At 37.4% G+C, this 16682-nt stretch overlaps 2 protein-coding genes across 4 annotated transcripts in view; both read left to right on the top strand.

Annotated features, from left to right (window-relative positions):
* kctd15a (potassium channel tetramerization domain containing 15a) overlaps nt 1-16682 on the top strand; it is a 572168-nt gene that overhangs the window by 344213 nt on the left and 211273 nt on the right. The window lies entirely within an intron of this gene.
* The window catches only part of magi2b (membrane associated guanylate kinase, WW and PDZ domain containing 2b), an 85762-nt gene that overhangs the window by 5484 nt on the left and 63596 nt on the right, over nt 1-16682 (top strand). The window lies entirely within an intron of this gene.

The raw sequence follows: 16682 nt of genomic DNA on the forward strand, positions 1-16682 counted from the left end.
GGAGTAAATGATGAAATAATTTCAATCTTGTGTGATCCATCCCTTTAACACAAAGAGCTGTTTTAAAATATCTGCCATTTGTCCTCCTTGTTGTAACAACACTACATATTTATTAGATGCGGTCTGTCTTTTGGCTGGTTGCAAATCTGGAAACAATTCCCTAAGAGAGCTGTGAATGTTCTTTAGCTTTTTGCACATTATGTAATGTAACATTCCAGCTATTTTGGCAATTTGGTCTAGACCTAAAGGATGAAACGCACCTTTCGGCACCGCATCCGATTAATCATGAAAACGGAAAATGCTCCATAAAGCCACTAGCAGCACAGAGCATTATATTCTGCAGTCTTCCACTCACTAAGCAAGTGGAGCACAAGTGCCACCTAATTTGTAAAGCAGATCCATCTGGAATCCCTCTAGGCTGCTATTTGGGATTATGATGGTTTTTAATGTGCTTACCGGAGTGACTGATTGCAATCAACCGGACAGAACTGCATGGTTCCCGTCAGACAGAATGATATACTTCATGCTGATGTTGTGATTGCCATTTTGAAGTGGGTACACCGTCGACCAATCAGGGCACAGAAGCGCCTTTGATCCATTATTAAGTCACAACTACAAGCGCACGAGATGTCAAAGACAGCCGTTTTGAATGTTAACATGACAAACGCGGGAGCTGGAGAGTGTGCAAGCAAGATTTTCATTTTTCTGAAACTGTTTCTCAAACTGGCTGCCTTACTTTGATTATCCGCATGAGAAAAACATATTTAGTAAATAATTAATCATGATATGGGTTCTTATCCTTTAGATCTGTGCATAAAAACACTTGGCCATCTGTCATGAAGTGAACGGTACTGGAGTTAATTTCGGCTCTGTGCTTTCTACACTGCAGGGAACAGAGAGCTCGCTTTGCCGGATAGACTTATAAAAGAGCAGATTTAATTTTCTTTAATGCACAAGTTTCTCATTCTCTATTCTTTCTTCTATTGTGTTTATTAACTTGAGATGCACACATTATTACCAGGCACATGCAGTTTTGTTGATCCATTTTACAGTAATCCAGCTGAATACAGGCCAAGGACTTTTTCACTTTTAATATTGTAACAAAAATGCTGATGTTACTTCAGCATCCTGTATATGGCCTTCAGTAATTTGCATTACGGAGGGTCAATGATGTGTCAATTTGGACAAACACTTGTTTAAAACAAGTTGGTTTTATGTGGTTTTGAAAAACTTGTGCCATTTTCAACAAGAAGCATACGTTTAATGACTCAATTTTTTTTATGTGGTATAACTGTCAAATTAGTTTTTTGCTTACAGTTTGAATGCATGTGTACACATCTTAATCATTATTTTCAAAAAAGTTTTCAAATATAGTTTTCGTTATAAAAATATTCTTTTACAAATATCATGAATAAATATAATTTGGGATTGGTGTAATTGGGATTAGGATTGGTATAAAATATAATAAAATATTTTTTGGGGGGGGAGTTGTCTCACCACATGACATGTTACAATCTGAACTAACTTTGCCTTGTCATAAAAAGGTGAAAATATTGGTTGGATTTGGCTGACAATTTTTTACCCCAAATATTAAACGTACAGTATGGAATTTTTCGCCACTAGGGGTCGCTAACCTATTTACAATAACAAAGGCGTAGTTTGATGACGCAACATTTGCTAAGAACTATGGATCTTGTCGTCAACGTCAAGCCGACCGATCTAATAATGTTTATGGATGACTGAATACATTGATGTTTTTATCATGACTGTGATATGAAGCAGTTCGGGATTGCTAAGAGACAGCTATCAGCTCCAAACGCGACGCGAGTCCCGCGGATATAAAAGGAATATGGACATTTCATTCTACCGAACTACACGCAGAATTACTACTCACAGGTCAGTTTATTAGACAAATTAAACTTGTGAGGTAACGCAGCGCTGTTTCACTTGGTCTAACATTACACTATCACACTAAACTGCATTTGAATGTGTTGAAATGTATGTGTTAGTTTGTCTGAGACTAGCAGTAAGCTAGATCAACATGAGAATAACATACAGATCATATTCTAACATTTTATCATTGTTGAACTATATAACATTGATTAGTTTTATGTAAATGTGCTCACCTGTTTAATAAAGTAACGTTACATGTAGGAGCGGTTGAAGTCTCGGACGTGGAGCTCTCGTTTATATACTGTCTATGGGAGCTCTCGGCATCTCGAAAACACCGCGCTGACATTGATTCTCGTTTTAGTTCTCCTTTTTTATCCAAAGTCTGCTTGCCATGGTCCATAATGTTTGAACGAAACAACAACAGCGTGCAGATAGACATTGCGAACTACAGTGGTCCACGTCTGTCGTCTTGGTTACTATCAGAGGGCTCTAGTTCATAGCTCTGGTTACCATGGCAGCACGAGCGGAAACCAGGGACAACGCGGATATGACGCCATTGACTGCGACAAAACGGAAATAAAGAAACGTGCCGTGTCTTCGAATTAAATTAAAATTTCTCCTGGTTTGAAATTTGTTGGAAACAGTCGGGATAATGTAAGTACACAACTAAAAAATATATATAACATAGATATAGTGATTTTTGCTATTTTTAAAGCAAAAAAGTTACATATTGTGCCTTTTAATAAGCAGTTTTTTTAAAATGTATAAAATATTATGTGTAAATTTTATTTTATTTTTAAATAAATTAGTTGATCCGGACAAAAAAGCAACAACTTCATAATATTGTAATGTTTGAATCAGTACTTTGAATCTAATAAAATCTGTGCTTTCAAAGGAGAAATATTCTTAGTCAAGAGAGTCCACACAGCTCTGTTTTATCACAGAATTAGCTTCAGTATCTAAAATACTGCGTCTGGAAAATAAATAATATCCACGGCCTACTATTAATGCTAGACTTTCGAAATCAGCTTTAATTTTAGCATACTGTAATACATTGTGTATGAACTGTTTGCATTCGATGTTTGCTCTGCAGCCCACAGTTTCCGTATTCTTGCTGTGGAGAACAAGAAGATGAACAAAATGTTTGTTTTGGGATTAGAGATGCATAGGCAAATTAAAGAGGTGTAGACTGCTTGTGTTGAATTACACAACAGCAGGATACAAAACAAAGACGGTGCTTTAAGAGCCTAGAGTCATAGAGGCTGGCAGAGAAAGGTCTTTTTGTGCAGTAATCACTATGTGGTTGTAGGCTTTAATGTCTTGTTCAGTGCCCCAGAGCGTGTGCTTTGTCACAGAGATCCAGAATTGACCCCCAGAGCGTATGTATTTACTTGAAATTCACACTGTTGTTGTTTTTGTCTTTGGTTGTGTTGGACGGGATTGAGGTGGAAAATGCATTCAGTTATACATTCAGTAACAGGTCAGTTACACACTGCTTTTTTCCAAAATTAGCCATTTAAAGGGACACTGTGTAACTTTTATTGGTTCAAAATGAACAAAATTTAAATAATGAGTCATCAGACATCATCAAACCTTCTTCTAATGGTAAACCTATTACAAGCGTTTAGACCGGGCGGAATGATTTGGCGTAAGAGAGCAGACATTGTTGCGTGAATGGGTGTTGAAGATTAATATTTTGCAATTAAAGTGGTAAATTATGTTTCTTTGCACAAACAAAGCACTTGCGTCGCTTCATAAAACCACTGGAGTCACATGGATTACTTTTAAGATGTCTTTTCTACTTTTCTGGGGCTTGAAAGTGGTATAGGCTGTCAATGGAGGGACAGAAAGCTCTCAGATTTCATCAAAAAGATCTTCATTTGTGTTCTGAAGATGAACGAAAGTCTTACGGGTTTGGAACGACATGAGGGTGAGTCATTACTGACAGAATTTTCACTTTTGGGTGAATTAACCCTTTAACTTGTATTAAACTTGATACCAAAGTATCTATTTTACACCTCACCAGTGAAAGATGGACAGATACACTCTCAGAAAATAAAGTACATAATTGTACCTTTAGGGGTACAGTGGCTTGTCACTGGGGATGTACCCTCAAGGGTACAATATTGTACCTCTACCTTTAAAAGAAACGGTACATATATGTACCTTTAATGCTTTTTGACCCTCAAAAAGGTACATGTGTACCTTGAGGTCCAATAATAAGCCCTATGGGGTACGTTAGTGTAGATTGTACCTTGGGGGACAGAAATGGACTCCTACTGTACCCCTATTTCTGACAGTGTAGATAATGCTAGACACTATATACACAGTAAAAATACACCATAAACTAGAGATGCTTTAGGAGAAGGGAGAATTGTGTCAATGGCTTGAAATTAGGCCAGTAGTGTTGGTCATAGAGAAGTCACATATTGCAACATGCAAATTCAAGATGTTTTTCGAGGAAAAATAACTGACCTTCCTCCGGCAGATGGTGGGAGATCGCGGCACCATTTAGGTGGGACAGGGTCCCAGATGATTCAGCATGACAAAGACGCATATTTGACATGACATCATTGCCTTTAAATTCTGGGTCTGATTTTATGCTTCAGTGGCCAGATATCCGAGCAATGCTTGACAAACAAAAGCGGTGAACTATGGCATATCATCTACCAAGCAAAAGTCGCTTAGAAGCTTTAATACTTTTGTTTTGTTCAAATCCCTAAACCAAAAGTATGAGCATCAGGAATCAACACTAACAATGTCATTTACTTTCCAAAAATGGGTTGGTTGCCATAGTTCCTGTCCTTTTTGGTATCTCTATTTTAACCACTTAAAGTTCCAGGTCCAATTTCTCATTGTAATTTTAGGAATGGAAACCTTGAAGTGACGCACAAAGATTCAATTTCTATATTTAGATTAACCGACCTGAGCTCATCAAGATCTTTTGTAGAGTCAGTGGAAAGGAAAAAGGCTCATTCGTTTGCAAAAAGACTTTACCATTTATGGGATGCAGATATCATAGACATTTTCTCCTCGCTTTTACATGATACACTTTTCAAGATGACATAAATGAAATCATCCTGTTGTGTCTGTTTCTGGAGTACTAAAACTGAAGGTTGCTTGCTTGCATTAGTCAACAGAACCCACCCCTGATTCAATATGATATTTTGATTCCTACGGTAAATATGATTTGGGTCCCTCATTCAATTAAATGTTTTTTAGATTACCTCCATCTAAAGCTCATTTAAAGATGCAGTAAGTGGTTTCTGAGAAATGCTGTTGGAATTTAATTCAACACCTAAACAAACTATTTTGAGAATATTTTCTAGATGTCTGGGGATCTGATCAACAGAGTAACCCCTGAGTGCAGTCTGGACATGGGGCGCTGATACGTGTCGATCCGCCCACTCCCAATTTCATTGGTTTTTACAGCAGAGCTTATTGACGCTTGAGACATGAGCATGCGAATTCCTTTATGTATGGCTTTATGAATGATCTATGCTGTTTGGCCATTCTACAGAAATTTTAGCACTAGGCTAACCATAGCGAATTCAGTTAGGATTAAGTGGCATATTTTTTCTTGAACTTAAGACTAATTAGTTAGATGAAGTTACTGTACAAACAAACTCTTGGTGATGGCATCTCCGGGTTCTTCATGCATAACAGAGCTGTGCAATATGTGCTGCTCGCATATTAATTTGTGGCCACGATATATAGACCTATATCAAGTGTTTTGTGATGCCTAAATTCACTTAGCTTGTTGGTTCCAGCTTTATACATTTAAAATGTTTGGTGTGATGTTTGATAACCATTAAATGTAATGTAATCTTTAGCAAATCTCAAAATCAAAATTTTTCATACTGTACATTACAATGTTGTGATGCCTAAATTTACTTGTAGTATTTAAAACGTCTTTCTAATGTAACCCCCGTTCCTTGAAGGAGGGAACGAAGATGTTACGTCGGACTGGCGTCATGGGGTCTCGCCTGGGAGCCCAATCACCTCCAAGTGGTAACAAAACGAGCCAATGGACATTGGCCAGTGAGATTTGCATGCCGAGTCACACCTACCCATACATACGGGTATAAATATGACCGGCATTACTCACTTCATTCATGTTTTGCTGAGGAGCCGAGACAGGGATCCCGGCTATTCAGCAGTGGTTCAGGGCTGTGGCAGGGGGGTACGTAACGTCTCCGTTCCCTCCTTCAGGGACAGGTCGTAGGTCGTAACCTACCCAGCGCCCCAAGTAAGGACTTACTGTGGGTACGATCGTAGCTGCTGTAGATTTATCGTGACATTTCACTGGGAAGAGTGTTACGGATCTCAATTCCCATTGTTTTCCAGCCACGACCAGTGTTGTTAACGCTGGGTAAGCGTGCCCAATCCCAAAGTGCTGTGCTATCCAGTTCTGAAGTGGTCTCATATGCATCAATCCAATCCAATTTTTTTTTATTATTGGTTATGTAGTTCATAAGCTTTTAGTTTGCTGGTGCCAGCACTTTATACACTTCAAATTGTTGTATATTGCCATGTCATCACATAAACATAATTGTGCTGCCTTTGGGTTGTTAGAGTTAGAGGTGTGAGTGATTTTTAATGTGAATCATCATCACAGGACAAACAAAGTGAGTCAGATGGAGATATCAGAACCATAATTAACAGTCCTCTCTTTTCTTCATTTAACAAAGGGAAGAGGTTGATAGCTGTGGTTATGCGTTTTGGATTTACGCCTAGTTGTAAATGTAGATTGTTTGAGTCAAAAAGACAGTTCAAATGCAGGTGTCTGGGCCATTTTTCTTTCCTTTTGCTGATTGTAGGCTTTCAAGGGTCGATGCCAGAGCACACAAAGTTAGGGGGTATGTACAATTTTTTGGGGGGGTTCCCCCTCGGGGAAGTTAAACACTTTCATTCACAAAAAAAAAAAAAGAGCTGCAATGGCAGTAGTAGGCAATGATTTCTTTCATATTAAAAAATAATATTACCAAGCATTCTTTTATTTTAATCAACAAAAAAGAAAAGTCTGTTTCTGGTTCTGAATATTGATTGACTACTTGGATAAAGCAATAGTCAGAAAAGGGCACAACGAATAAAATGAAAAAGCACGAAAATTGTAAATAAAATAGTTTTATGTATACAATTTAATAATATATAGTTTTATAAATAAGTGGGCTGTTCATCAACTGAAGGCATGTCATCTGAGTTTCCAGTGTTGACAGCTCTGATAGTCTACTGGAAGCACTGTAGTTTTGCTGTACTAAAAATATGAATAGTATAATACTCAGTTTTTATAAAAAAATAATAAAAATAAAATAAAAAACAGTAATTGATGTCATAAATACACAAGCCTGTTTTTGTTTTGATTGTCAGAATCTATCGTACATGACGAATCCACTCCAGGGCTGAGTGGATAGAGAGCAAAAAGAGCCAGATTCAAACCCATGTCGCCCACTTAATATGCCAGGCTACTAGGCCACAGCTCCAATGGTCCAGCTTTCTAAAATGAAGTAAACAGAGGTAAGGAGCACAGTGACTGGATATCTATACCTCTGAAGAAAGAAACAAAGAGTTGAGAGAGGAATATTGTGTGTTTGTATCTACTCAAAGATGATGTAGAATCTGACCTCTCGTAGGAGTCGGTGGAAGCGAATGGGAGATATTGATTCTTGGCTGGCATCACACGTGGTTTCCCTCTCTGTGTCCAGAGCTTTATCACGGCTCTCCGCTTTAGTCTATTTGAGCCGAAGGCCTCCAGCACCCAAAAACGTTCCAATGCAGGAAAACTTTCAGGCGATCGATACTCTGCTCAGCTGTCCTCAGCGAGGGCAGTGGTGTCAGCTGTGATTATGCTGTCAAAAAGAAACCGCTGAAACTCATTGGAATGTTTTATTAACCTCCTCTCCAGTGAAAACAAATCAATATGGTGACATATTCCCACCTTATCAGAGAATATTAACCAGATCGTACGGAAGATATTGTGGGTCAGACCTGTGGAAGCCTGTTTCCACCTCTGTGACTTTACATCTCACAATGTGACTATATCTCGTAATTATGATCTAGTTTCTTGTAATTTTGATTTTATATCTTGTAACAACAATATCTGAGATGTTTGCTTCTCGTAATTGTGACTGAATCTCAATGTGTGAGTTTATATCTCATAATTGTGATTCGAAATTGTGACCGTCTCACATTGTGACTTTATTTTTTGTAATTATGTCTTAGTTTCTCGTAGGGGTGTAACGGTTCACAAAATTCACGGTTCGGTTCAATACGATACACTTGTGTTGTGTTTTTTTTTTTTAACTAACATAAAGTATGATATTTTTTTTTTTACTTTGAGCAATGATGGAGCTATAATAGACTCTTCTTAGGAGCATATAAAACAAAACAGCTCCTTGGAAAAAATTAAATGTAGCCTAATATTGTAGTAGTTATAAACAAAGGTCTATTTTTAGTTCAGATTAACATTTGAGGGCAGCAATTTTATTCATAATGTCAAAATAAAACCAACGTAATGTTACTTGAAAGCATTATAGCCTACTATTCCTGCCAAACTTCCATGGTTGCAGTTAGTGTTACTACAGTAAATCCATGGTAAATGTTGCAGATCTGTGGACACTGGATAGTTCATTCATGGCACAATGTTTCTTTCTGGCTTCCACGCGCTGTTTGATCCGTTAATAATGGAGAAATGTGAATGTTTCTCACTAGATCTCGCAGCAATGTTATTACTTCTGTGGCGAATTCAAATGGCGAACACTCTTAGCGCTGTGTAGTAACAGTGTCGCTTGATCAAGATCGGCTCGCGCTGCACTGGTCCAAACTGATAAACGGTCCGTCAACCACACAATAACGAGTAGCTCAGTTTCATTCCGCTTACATTACGTTTGCCATTTGATGTTGGACAATGTTGTGTGTTGTGTGTCTATGAGCGTGCTTGCCACGCGCGACCCGCCTACATTGGAAATAACGAAATTTTGGTCGGCAGGAAAAATGGTCCAACGAACCGTTCGGTTTGAAAATGCGTACCGAACACCAAACCGAAAGCCTCGTACCGAATGGTTCAATACGAATACGTGTACCATTACACCCCTAGTGTCTATGAGCGCGCTTGCCACGCGTGACCCGCCTACATTTGAAATAACGAAATTTTGGTCGGCAGGAAAAATGGTCCAACGAACCGTTCGGTTTGAAAATGCGTACCGAACACCAAAACGAAAGCCTCGTACCGAATGGTTCAATACGAATACGTGTACCATTACACCCCTAGTTTCTCGTAATTGTAACTTTTATATCTCAAAATGTGACAATATCTCGCAACACAACTATATCTCACAGTTGAGACTTTGTTTCTTGTAATTGTGACTGTAAATGTCAATACGTGACTTTATATTTCGTAATTGTGACTTGGGATTTAAAGCTTTGTCGGCTGAAGACCCAAGTTTGGTTTGAAGATGAAAAACATACCAAGCACAATGTTCTCTCACCATTCTTGATTTCTAACACACATTTACAGCATTCGGCGTGATCTTGCGGCTGTCAAAGCAGAAATGAAAACTGCCGCTCTCCTTGTTTTTCCGTCGTCTCCAGTCTTGTTCATATGTAAATTGCGTGAGCTTATTTTGTCCATTAGATCGAAAGATCTGAAAAAAAGCCCATACATTTACCCGCCCATAGACCCTCCCCTCGAAGAAATCAGGACAGAAGTGGTTGAAAGTGGACAAAAGAGTAAACAAAAGTAAACAGGAATGTGTCCCTCGTCTACTTGTGATCCGATTGACCAAAACTCATCTTAACACCAGGTGTAAACATGGCCTAAGTCGGCATTGTGACATTAAATCTCAAATGTGACTATATCTCAGAATGTGACTTTATGGAGACCAAAATTTCACCAAATACAACATGTTCCTGGATCAACATCTTTGTTGATCCTGAAACAACATTCTAATCAACCAATCAGATTTGAGGGACAAGTTTACAGTTTATGTCAAGATTAAGCTAGGTTAGGTATAGGGATAGGGATAGGAATATTTTCACACAGAAATGTTGTTCCAGGATCAACAAAATATGTTGATAAAGGAACATTTCTTGGCAAAACCACGGTGACCGTAACGGTATATCTCAGTGTGACCAAATCTTCTAATTTTGACTTTACATATTTATATCTATATCTCACAATTGAGTTCTTCTCATAGTAATTGTGTGACTTTGTACCTCAAAATGTGACTTTGTAATCTTTTAAAAACCGAAACCGGCCTCTTTAGATAGTCTAAACCCGATCGCACACAATCGCCATGTCCCGTCTCATCCCTGTGCCTGTTTATTTATGTACGTGTGTCTTTGAATTTATTGGCTGGTTAATAAACAAGCATCTGTCATCACTTGTGGAGAAGTGGCTGAGAGATGACACAAAGCAGCGTCCTCTGGGATTGAGAGAAAAGTGAGAGCGTGAGAAAGAGAGAGTGTTTTTAACAGCTGTCCGACTCTCTCTCACCCTCACGTCATGCCTTTGCCCATTGTGTCATCCATCGTGCTGACAAATGAAGCGACCGCGTTCTCACATGAGTCAAAGGTTTGTCCTCCTCCACAAAATCTCAGCTGTGACCTCAGACTCTCTCCTTGTAATATTGACTGAGTCATGAAGATGTATTCTCAGCAGATATGCCTCTTTTTCACAGGCCGAGCAACAAGATAAGTGATCTGAGATCAGTTGAAACACCTCCAGTGCATTCCTCAACCCAATTTCAGCACTTAATAATTTTCTCCGCAGCCGTTGCGTGCAGATTTTTCTCATACCATCTTGGATGCTGCTGTTTTTTTTTCATTCACCCACACGAATTTCATTTCTAAAGGGTTATACCAAGGTCACTTCTGCTGCTTCACTATAACTATGGGTTATTGTTACTCCTGTCTGCTGTATAATTTTCATCCTCGCATTCCAAACAATCAGAATGTGAATCTTCTCAACGACCAGAATATATTTAAAACAAACTCATCAAATCTTTCATCAAATGATGTTCTCCAGTGTGTAAGACTATAGTGAGGTTGCCAGCCAATCACTTTTGCCATTTTTAAAGAATAATGTAGTTTAAAATTTTCATACCTAAAAAGTAAATAGTTTGCAAATGCTATTTTTGTCTTAAAAAAAAAGGAAATTTAACCCTTATTTAGTTACGTTACATTAAGCAATATAATACTTTTTTTGAGAGAGTAATTGGTACAGTAATCTAATTAATCTGTTGAAGATGTAATTAGCAGCTTTTAATTAATTACTTTTTTTTTTAGAGTAACTTACTGTTTACTACTTGCCATTGCTAGTCATCTAGCTAGTAAGTGTTTATTGTTTAAAAAGAGAGCATTTTTATTGAAAAAAGTATATGCCTGTATGTAAAAGACAAATCGGTGTTCATGAAATAACACTTAAGAGATAGTAAAATAATAAATATTATTAAAAATGATAAAAAATAATTGTAATATTTGCTAAAAGTTTGTCAATTTATTGTACATTAGCAAATAGAGTCCAGCAAAATTAATCTATTGCTTTTTTATACCTCTAATGATTTTTATATATATATATATATATATATATATATATATATATATATATATATATATATATATATATATATATATTAGTTTAACAGTGTGTCAATTAAAAAAAGAAAAAAAAGAATGTTGGACCTTCTAAATATGCCTTAAAAATCACCAAATATGTGTTTTAGATTTTATGGGGTCTTTAAAATGTCTTAAGATTTAGTGTGACTCCAGGGGCCTATACCATGAAGCCGGTTTAGGTGGCTAGCCAGGTATGTTTTAGTTTAGTTTGCGCCAACCCTGGGAGGCACCATGAAAGTGTTTGGCTTTTAGCAGTGTTCATCGCCATAGTAACTAATGATCCACGGCTAACCTGGTCCGGGGCAGATTATGCTCCACTTAAGAGGTTGCAAACCGAACTCGGACCAATCAGCTGTGAGCAAAGTGACACATGTCTGATGCGATAAAGTCCATAGACAGTGATAAAGTCACTCCACCTGTTTCTACTCCAAATTAAAGGTCACACATTGCAAATGATTTTTAAAGACAAAATTGTCTGGCTTTTAGTAATGCTTATTTAGAATAATAATTTTGTATGATTTAGATATAATTTCTGTAATTATTAATCGATCACACATGTACAATTTTAGTTTATCAATTATTATTACGCACAGTTTAAATGAATAAATATATGAACGCAATATAAATACACTTTAGTATCAATAGATAAAGCTATAAAATGACTACATGTGAGCTTAAATGTTCAATTCTCTCTATACCTTTATCAAATGTATAAACTAACTTAACTTTTACTTGCACTGATATAGCAAGACTTTTTCTTTTAGTTGTTGTGTTTCATAAACAGCTATTTTCTTCTTGCTGTGTAAATTTGTTTAAATTCTTAATATTTTTCCATCTCGTGGAAGAGAGAAGTGAATCGCGCTGCTTCTCTCGCGAGAACTGAAATTGCAGTTTCACGCTTTCTCAGCATGTGATTGGCTGTTCGCTATTGATGTCACACCTAAACTCAGGATCAAAGCCTGAGTTGACAGAGAAAGTTGATGATCAGCATCATGATACTAACAAAGCCTGGTTGGATTGGTTTTGGTGAATGGTGAGTCACAGCTCGCCAGCACCCACTCCACAAATGCAGCAATATTACCCCAGGGACCTTCTCCGGACGACTGCGCTCTGCACGTGGTGTTGAAGCGCACATGGTAGAAAGTGCAGAGGCAGTCGTCCGGGTAGGGAGTCAAATGGGCAACTTCCAAAAAGATCCTTGTGTGGTCCTCTAAGGTTAGTTCCCCCTGCTCAAAACATAGGAGGACAGCAGGGATATCCATAATAACAAATAAAAATAATAAATAAAAAATAAATAAAAAAAGAGCTGGCAAAACGTCACTAAACTTTCACTTTGTTTTGCAGTCGGTGATTCTGTCACGCTGATAACAAGGCAGGTGACGAGAGAGAATACGAAGACGAAGATAATCCAAATAAGTGATATTTATTCCAGGAAGACAAAAAGTACTCACAGGGTAACACATACAATCACAGACCGTGGACTGAACAAAACAGGGAGACTTTATAAGGGAACTAATGATGGAGAACGTAATCAGGGAGAACAGAAACAGGTGTGAATGGTAACTAATCAAGAAACACAATGAGGGCAAATGAACTGAACAAGACAAACTAAATGAAGACATAACTGTTACACACACTCTCTCACACACACACACACACATGTATATACAGACTCTTTCCAAAAAATTAGAATATCATGGAAAAGTTTATTTCCATAATTCCATTCAAAACGTTAAACTTCCATAGATTATAGATTCAGGGCCCACAACTTAAACGATTTCAAGTGTTTAGTTGTTTATTTGTACATAATTTGGGCTTCCAGCTCATAAAACCCACGAAAACAGGATTTCAAAAAATTGGAATATTACATGAAATCACACAGTAATTACACAGTGATACCATGGTCATTGAACCAGGTTTTGGTTCTTTTGGCAGTGTGGGCAGGTGCAAATCCTGCTGGAAAATGAAGTCAGCATCTCCATAAAGCTTGTCTGCTGAAGGAAGCATGAAGTGCTCTGAAAATGTCCTGGTAGACGGCTGCGTTGAGTGGACAGCACAGTGGACCAACACCAGCCGATGACATGGCTCCCCAAACCAACACAGACTGTGGAAACTTCACACTGGACTTCAAGCATCTTGGATTGTGTGCCTCTCCATTCTTCCTCCAGACTCTGGGACCTTGGTTTCCAAATGAGATGCAAAATTTGCTCTCATCAGAAAAGAGGACTTTGGTCCACTGTGCTTTATTAAATCCAGAGTCAACGCAGCCGTCTACCAGGACATGTTCAGAGCACTTCATGCTTCCTTCATTTTCCAGCAGGATTAGCACCTGCGCACACTGCCAAAAGAACCAAAACCTGGTTCAATGACCATGGTATCACTGTGTAATTACTGTGTGATTTCATGTAATATTCCAATTTTTTGAAATCCTGTTTTCGTGGGTTTTATGAGCTGGAAGCCCAAATTATGTACAAATAAACAACTAAATACTTGAAATCGTTTAAGTTGTGGGCCCTGAATCTATAATCTATGGAAGTTTAACGTTTTGAATGGAATTATGGAAATAAATAAACTTTTCCATGATATTCTAATTTTTTGGAAAGGGTCTGTATATATAACAAAATATATACAAGCATATATTATGTAAGCAAAAACGTTTATGTTAGATGTGATTAATCGCGATTAAACGTTTTGACATCACTAATATATATATAATATTAATCACATTAATCACAGATATTAATCACATCCAAAATGTGTTTACATAATATATGTGTGTACTGTGTATAATTATTTTGTACATATAAATACACACATATGCATGTATAGAAACATGCAAGAAAAATGTGTTATTTATATATGAAATATTTATATATAATATAAATTATGTATAAATATATATACAGTATATACATGCACATTTTTCTTAAATGTATACATGCATATGTGTGTATTTATATATACAAAATAATCATACACCGTAAACACACATATTATGTAAACACACACTTTTATTTTGGATGCGATTAATCACGGTTAATCGTTGCCCAGCACTAAAAGATATATATATATATACTATATATATAAATATATGATGTTTTAATATAATGATTCATGTTTAGTTAAGCAATATAACTTTATGGCAGAAGTTATATTACTTTAAATATATTATTTTAGTGTAATTAAATATATTAACTTAATATAACTTTGTAGACAAAGGGTATAATTTAGGGTAATGCTATTGTGAGACCCCGACATGAGTCATCTTTAATTAGACTATTCATTTCCAGCTAGACTTGGCTGGTCATTGTGCTCTCAGAGTGCGCGCCGCTACTTGCCGTCTTCACTCGACACTGATGTGTTCACAAGGTCAACAAGTTCACACGATGCCAACTAGCAGGAAGCATCTGGTGTGAACAAGCTGGCCTTTTTGGTGGTGTGTCCAAAAGCATCTGTATCACGCACACTCACCCTCAACCACTGCAGTACCGTTGTTTGCGGTCAGGGGGCGATATCAGACCTCACTATCTACCCAGCAAATGAGAATACTGGCTTCATTGTGATAGGCTCTCTTCTTGCAGAACCTTTTTTCCCTCTCTGTTGTCTCCCGACTGTCGACGACTCCGTCTCCTCTCCTCCTCCTGCGTTCCCTCTCTCCTCTGGATTAAATTAGCTGCAGAACGGGAGACTCCATCACTGCTGCATCCATTGATTATATAAAGGACTAGTTAAAAAATGGGATATTGAATGCATAAAGGGGAATAGCAAAAAGGATTTTGGAAGGGGTGAGTAGATCCAAGCTAGTGACAGAGGAGCACATCATCTGGACCGCTGGAATTGTGATTGGGATACAGTAGTTTTTTTGGAAAGAGGGGGAGGAGAGAGCCATTATAATTATGGATGATGACAAGTGAGATATTTATTTAGGATTGCTGACTGGAGAGATGTTACTTGTGAGATGTTTCTTTTTTGTCATTTCCCTGGAATGGTGTGACGGTATTCCGGTGTGTCCTTTCCGCCGCAACAGCTGTGCAAGCTTGATTGTTGCATTTTTTTTACCCCCGTTTTCCACTCACGCATTGTCATGCAGAGATTTGTTAATAGAAATTTTTGACAATAATGATTCTTCTAGCTATATGGGAATTATGGTGATGTTAGAAAGGAAAACTGGTTAAGAAATCTTCCATGAATTGATTTTGGAGTACCAGGTTTTTGCCTTTGTCTACCGGTGACAATGAGATGTAATGAATTCTGAACTTGTGAAATGGTGTGCAGGTTCATGCCAGATGCTTATATTCTCAAAGGATCTTCTCACACACAAATGTGTGCTTGATCTTTGAATTTCCAAGCATGCATCCCAATGTATCCATGCTCAGCTGTGCCGGTCAAGGTTATGATTGGAGAAGGAAAAAAAAGGTAGATCTGCTGGCTCTCTTGAGGCACAGTAGCGCGACATTGTCATTTTTCTGTCCTTTGTTCACCTTAGAAATGGTAGAAAGCACAAGTTCTCAAGCTACCTTTTATTTTCAGCATTTGCCTTGGTGTCTCTCAGTGCCTCTTGCTTAAGATGTTGTTAGGGTACATTTGGATGACTAGCTATGTGATAAACACAAGTCAGACAACACAGACTGTCGGATTAATCAGTAAAGTGAATCTTTAGGGAATCAATTTGTGCAAAATACATGCTTATGCATATTAAATGTCACTGAACCATTGAAGCCAACTACAAAAGTCAGCTGCATGAATGTGACAACTTCAGACTCAACAAATGGGACGTGCTAATGCTAAGTGACACATGCTCTATATGGGATTTCATGAAGTGTCTGAAGGGCTTGAAAACAAACAGAATTTGCAAGGACCTAAGAGCGAACCTTGTGGAACTTTGCTCATTCAAACATACAGTTCACATTCAAACAAACAACGTTGTCTATTGTAGACACTATATATATATATATATATATATATATATATATATATATATATATATATATATATATATATATATATATATATATATATATATATATATATATAATTAATTGTGTTATTTATTGTTTGCTACCTAACCCTACCTTACCAACAGGCCTGTACTCCTGTGAGGCAAACTCCAAAAAATGATGAGGGGGGAGCTACACACTTTAAATTAATATAATTTTTTAGGGGTTTCTCAGGTT

This window comes from Abramis brama (assembly GCF_963993115.1).
Source record: "Abramis brama genome assembly, chromosome: 20".
Taxonomy (NCBI): Eukaryota; Metazoa; Chordata; class Actinopteri; order Cypriniformes; family Leuciscidae; genus Abramis; species Abramis brama.